The sequence below is a fragment of the Myotis davidii genome, unplaced genomic scaffold (assembly GCF_000327345.1).
Source record: "Myotis davidii unplaced genomic scaffold, ASM32734v1 scaffold96, whole genome shotgun sequence".
Taxonomy (NCBI): domain Eukaryota; kingdom Metazoa; phylum Chordata; class Mammalia; order Chiroptera; family Vespertilionidae; genus Myotis; species Myotis davidii.
The window spans coordinates 813,440-820,074 of NW_006289416.1; positions in this window are offsets into that span (position 1 = coordinate 813,440).

Below are 6,635 nucleotides of genomic sequence, written 5' to 3' on the forward strand. Positions count from 1 at the left end.
AAGTGAAACGTCTCCTTACTCCCTTTGTGTGATTATTCGCAGGCTTTTGCTCCATTGTGTTGATGAAGCTCCCTAAGTGGACTTCTGAGATCTCCCAGAGCTATTAACATAGTTCCTGGATAGCTACATGCTGTTCTTGGAGGGATGAGGGCTCAGGTCCTCTACTCTGTTGTCTTGATGATGTCACAAATCTCAGATTGCTTTCTAAAATTACATCTGTATCTAGTCCCAAGCAAAAGGGTACCTTTTCATCCACACGTCTCTGGTGAGAGCCCTTTTAAATTTAGTGCCCTAAACAGTGCTTGAGTATCAGTTTGAGAAGCAGTTTCCTACTTTGCTTTATTTTATAGACAAGAGAGTGTTAAAAAGAGAGATAACACGATTTTCCCAAGTTCTCATGTCATACTTTCATCATGGTTCCCAAGACTAATTTGATAGATGATGATATGTGGTCATTTCCAAGCTGTATTTCCAGCCTTACTTTTCTTGTGTATGCTCAGGCCATAACCTTGGAGTCTTTTCTTTTTCTCCATAAGCCAGTTTGTCACCAGGTCCTGTTGACTCTACCTTTGAAATATATTATGAATTTGGCCCTTTCTTATGACCTCTGTTGCTGCTACTTGTACCCAACCGAACCTGGACCACTGCTGCAGATTTCTAACTGGCCTCCTTGTTTATAGCCTTGCCCCCATAGGGTCACTTAAGGGCTTTTCTGTGTCCAGACGACTTGATCCCATTTACATTTTATTAATAATAAAATGAAAGCTCTTTCTATGATCTACACGGTCTTCCATGATCTGATTCCTCACTACCTCCATGGTCCCGTCTTCTACCTTCTCCCCTTACTTACTCTGCTCTACTGCATTGGTTTTCTTGCTATTCTTTGAGCAGATTAATAAGTGACCATCATAGAACTTTTGTACTTTCTTTGCAGGGGACACTGCTCATATAGATAATGTCAAATTTTCACTAAGTCAATTATTCAGATTTGAGCTCAAATTCTACTTTATCAGAGAGAAATTTGACCTTCGCTCTTATTACTACCTGACATATATGTTATATATTTATCTGCTTGTGGTTTACTCCATGATTATAAGCTCCATGAAGACAGAGACTATTTTTTTGTTCACTGTTATATATGCAGTGCCCTGAACAGTGCTTATTAGTACTTTGTAAGTGCTCAATAAAATACCTGTTGAATAAACAAATGAATATTTCTGTATTGTTCCTGGCCCTTGATATTTGACTCAAGTTGAACTAAACTGTTTCTGGTCAGTAATGACATTGCAAACATTGATTACATGAAAGCTGTGCAAAGGCGTTATGCTCCCCTTCTTGTTATGCCTTTGTTCATGATGTTCACATTTTCTCTTTCCCATTCTTCAAGCTCAACTCAAATGCAGTTTCTTCAATGAAACCATCGCTTCCCAAGTTGCAGTTAAGCAGAATTCTCTGTGTGCCTAGTGTGCTATTTGTATTTCTGTTTATACCATCTGTCTTGCATTACAGCTATTTATATACATGACTTATCTCTCCTCCTGGATTGAAATAGCCTTTAGGAAATACTTCTATTCCCTTAGTGCTTGTTCTGGTGTTTTGGCATGCCAGGTACTTGTGAAGTGATCATTGAGATGAATTATGAATGATACTTAAGCCTTTGCTCATGGCATTGGCTCAAATTTAGAGACAGGTTCAAATTGTAATTGATGTAAGGAAGACAAGCTTTTGTAATTTCCTAAAGATAATATTAGAAATTAAAGGACTGGCAAATGGACCATATGGGAATTGAATTCATCTGGCCTTTTGGAGAGCGATTTAGGAATAGGAAACAGTTTTCTGAAAGTAATGTTGAACAATCACTCTTCCCTTCAAAAGGATAAAGAATTTATATAATAACTAAGAATTTAGCTTTAACATTTGGAAGAACCATGAACTAATAAATTTAAAGCTCCTGAAATATTTTCTTGGATATCTCTAAAAGTGATTAAACCACTGTTACTTTGAATAAGGTGATAGTAGTAATTCTAAAGAGCTGAATTCTATAACTTCTTTGAAGATGGTGCTTCTGAATGGTGACCTAGTCATCTATTTTTCTTTCCTATATTTTAGTGACTGTTGGAAATATTTACCTTTTCTTTTTCGCTTTTATCACACTCTAGCTCCACAGAAACACTAGGATCTGTTATTTTGAACTTACCCAATCCCCTCCCTTCTACATCAACATCTCTGTCTGTATTTCTTACTTCTCTTCTGTTCTACCTCAGAAGAAGACTTGTCCCTCCATCTTGCCCAGGCTGAGGCTCTGTCAGAGCTGTTACCCACTCCTCTCTGTGTCTTCAGGTAGGTCTGTACAGTTCATTTTCTTTCAAAAAGTACTTCCTCTTGGTCCCCCTCCATGTGTGCACAGACTGCCGAGTGTCCTCACAGCATGGTGGCTGGCTTTCCCCAGAGGGGGTTATCAAAGAGTTAGCAGGCCAGGTGGAAGCTCCTTTATGACCCAGGCTTAGAAGGCACAGAGCATCACATTTTCTGCAGTCTCTTTAATGGAAGTGGCCCGCGTTCAAGGCTGAGGAATTAGATTCTATCTCTTGATGTGGAAATGTTTTGTGGACATAATTTAAAATGATTACAGCATTGTTGGGTATGATGTCTCAGATTCAGTGCAAGAAGAGGGAGCTTTATAATTTTATTGATTTTTTAATAATATATGCAGGCAGTACACAATTCAAAGCAGAGGTAAGTCTCTCTTCACCCCGGCTACCCATTTGCACTCCTGAAAATAGCCATGTAACCATTTTGTATCTTTCTTTTCAGAGAGATTCCAATTCCATGTGGATACAGGAATATTTATATGCATGTGTATGTATACATAAACACATGTATATATATGTATTTGTGTATATGTATATATAACCACTTAAGTATGATTATATATTTAAAAAGAGAAATTGTGATATGGAGGTTAAGGGCTCCAGCTTCCACAGTAGGGCAGCAGTGGCTTCCTCCCTCTGATTGGTGAAGACCACTCCTCTCTGTGGGAGGACAGCAGTTCCCAAATATGACTGATCGTCACAGTGACAAGGAGCTGTTTTATTTAAACCCAATTTTTTCCCTCTACCTTAGAGTTTCTGATCTGATAGGCTTGGAGTGGGTCTGGGAATTTTTATTTTAATTATTTCCCAAGGATAACATGGCATACTCTGTATGGAGATAATTTGGTAATATCTTTTAAAATGCACGTTATCCTAAAGTCTGACTTCAAGGTTTTTATTCCACAGTTATAGCAGCCAGTGCCTGAAATACGTGCACAGGTCACATAAGAGACTTATCAAAGCAAAACCTTAGAAAACTTCCGAGGAATGGAGTGAGCAGGTAAGGAGAGGAAGTGAGATTTCTCCATATGAAACTGTTTATAGTTTCAGTCTTTGAACCAGAATATGCCACTTATTCAATAAAAGAATGTATAAATATTTAACAAAATAAGCAAATAAAATAAACACAGTACTCCTAGTGGTCAGCCTTGTGGAGGCCCAAGGAGGCAGTAGAAATCCATTACCCCTCTTCTCCTTTTCCCCTTTGTTGCTCCTCTCAAGAGCTTTTATTTTGTCTTGTTAGTAGAAGTCCTCCTGGAATTTGTGAGATAACTAGTCAGCATTTTCAGTTTCCTTGTATAGTTGACACTTAGTATTACCTTTTGTATTTTCACAACTATTTCATGCTAAGGCAGGAGGAGGGCAAAGCCAGTCTTGCTATCTTTATTCATCTGTTCACTTATTCATTCAGTGAACTTGTTGAACTATTAGCAAGGGCCAGATGCTATTCTAAATGCTGAGGGGGGGAGGGGTAATGCTGGTAAAGAACAAGGATGAGGGGCCCGACTTTGTAGAATGTAGACAGGATAGACAATAACTGTGTAAAACAAGCAAATAAAATAAGTTTATTAAGTATTTCATGATGAAACTAGAACAGTCTGGCAGGGAGGACTGCTTTGGATGACTGTTATGATTGACAGGGAGGGCCTCCCTGAGGAGGTGGTATCTGAAATGTGACCTGTGTGATGAGAAGCAGGAAGCCATGTGAGGACCTAGGCAGTGTTCCAGGCGGAGGGCACCGTGAGGGCGGAGATGCTGAGGAGCACCTTGCTTATCACTTCTCAGGGACAGTGAGATCCCGGGGGAGGTGGACAGTGGGAAAACGAGTGGTAGAAATGAGGTCAGAGAGTTAGAGAGGGCTAGTCCTCGCACGCTCTGGAGCACACAGTGATGAGCTTGGAGTTTAAGTGCATTGGGAAGCTGTTCATGTCTTCAGCAGACGAATGATGTGTTTTTAGCCAAGACCTCTCAGACAGATGTCTTGAGGGACCTCAAATTCAACATGTCTAAAACTAAATCATTACCTCATCCCCTAAGCTTGCACCTCTGCCTATCTCTTGGTGAATGACACTATTCATTTTGTTACCCAAGGTGGAAATTTGACATTGTAGACCCTTCTTTAATTTATTATTGCCTGTGTTCTGTTCTGTCACCAGGTCCTTCTTGATTCTACCATGTTCTGTGTGCATTTTTCTCTGTTTCTCCATCTTAACTATTACGGTTAATCCATCATCATCTCACCCATTAAACTAATATTTATTTCCTACTGCCTCTGTGCCAGTCATTTTTCCAGGTGCTAGAGAAAAATCAATAAAGAAGCCCTCTTGGAGCTTATAGTCTATTAAGAAAGAAAGATAAGTTTAAAAAATAGTGATGCAGTATGGTGCCATGTTAAGGAAAAAAACTGTCTATGGAAGCCTGTAGCAAGTGTCCTTCACCTGGGAAGTACCTTAGGAAATGATACCAAAGGGCAGTGGCGGTGGGAAGGATGTTCCAGGTAGGAGGTGAGAAGAGAGCAAGGTATGTTTGCAGTATGGTCTAGCAGGATTAGAGGTCAGGGAGCTGGTAGGGAGTTAGCAAGTCATTCTGGACTTTACCTTAGAACAACAGGAGCCACTAAAGGGTGATCAACAGGGCAGAGATGAGTTCATAAGGGCATTTTAGGCCTGCATACAGACAGTGGATTTAGAGGGCAGAAAGACTAGAGTTAAATGATGGTTGGGGTTGATGCAATATTCTAGGAGGCTACCAGTGAAAAGCTCCAGTGAGTCAGAATTTGAGTTTCCTGTATGGATATCTAAATTAATTCATCAGATCAAATTTGAGTTATGATATAGTAGCAGCCCAGAGTTCCCAAACACACTAAAGCAGAATTTTTTTTGAAACTAACCCTTTTTTGTATTATTGGGAATGTCTTCAGAATATGAAAGCTCTATTGTATTGGGTCTGAAATGAATTCCATTTAAATATGAAATTAATTGAAGGCCTTGCTCTGAATATTTTTTTATAGATTTCACACTCCTTTAGAAATTTCATTTTGCCTCATGTTTTAGTATTGGTGATAAATACTGGCAATAGAAGATGTGGTGTTGAGGGCAATGACAGTGGGAAGTGTGGGTGATGGTGTAACTGGGAAACTGTCCACTTTTATTATGGGAAAGGAGTGGAGTGGCAGAGGCAGACAGATAAATGGATTTATGGTGCTTCCATTGGAACCAGGACTGGCTGTGGAAAGGAAGCACCTGTTAGTGGTGAAGATATCATTCAGTCCCCAACTTACCACTTTGGCTTTTGGAATTTAATAAGCTCTTTGGAATTTTGAATGTAATAGAAGAGGTGATTGTTTTTTCCTTTCTTCAGCTTTTTGTATCCATCTGTCCCACACATATTTGTTGACACTGTTAGGCATTGCACCACCAAAAAATGTGGCTTTTGCAACTGAAGTGTCAATCCTGCCTTTTGTGTAAAAGGGGAAATATGAGGGGTTTTATCTTGTAGTTCTCTTCATGGGTCTTCATAAAAAGACTCAGGAAGGGAACTACAAAACTTGTGTGCCAGGCTTTGTTCTAAACACTTTACCAATATTAACACACTTAATCCTCATGACAGCTCTGTGAGGTAGACGCTATTATTAGTAGTATTTTATACAGAAGAGAACTTGGGTGCAGAAGATGAATAACTTGCCTAAGTCACACAGCTCTTAGGTGGCAGAGCTGGATTTGAACCCAGGACTCTAGTCCCAGAGTCGGCTGTTGGGGAACATGATGCAGGAGGATGTGCAAGTAGGGCGTGTGCAGCTGACTGTGCATTCATGGGCCAAATGTGAACCCAGAGGGCTTTTTTCTACTTTCACTTGTTAGAAGACCACTGGTACATGTGGAAAAGATTAGATTACATTTTTAAAATCTGCTTTTTAAATACATAGTTTTATTGCTGTTATGAATTTTAAAGAACCAGCCTTAAAAAATACCCAATAGTTTAACTTTGCCTCCTAAATTAAAACAAACACAATTTTTATTTTTAGTTTATTACTTTCAAGTTTACTGAACTTTCCCCTCTCCCCCAGAATATTATGAGTGCAAGGACCCATGTTTATATATCAACATAAAATACAATCTGATGTACAGTTGACCTTGAATAACATGAGGGTTAGGGCACCCAACCCTGCCCGGTTGAAAATCTAAGTATAACTTTTGACTCCCCAAAAACTTAACTGTAATTGTCCCTCAATATCCAGAGGATTGATTCCAGGACCCCTACAGA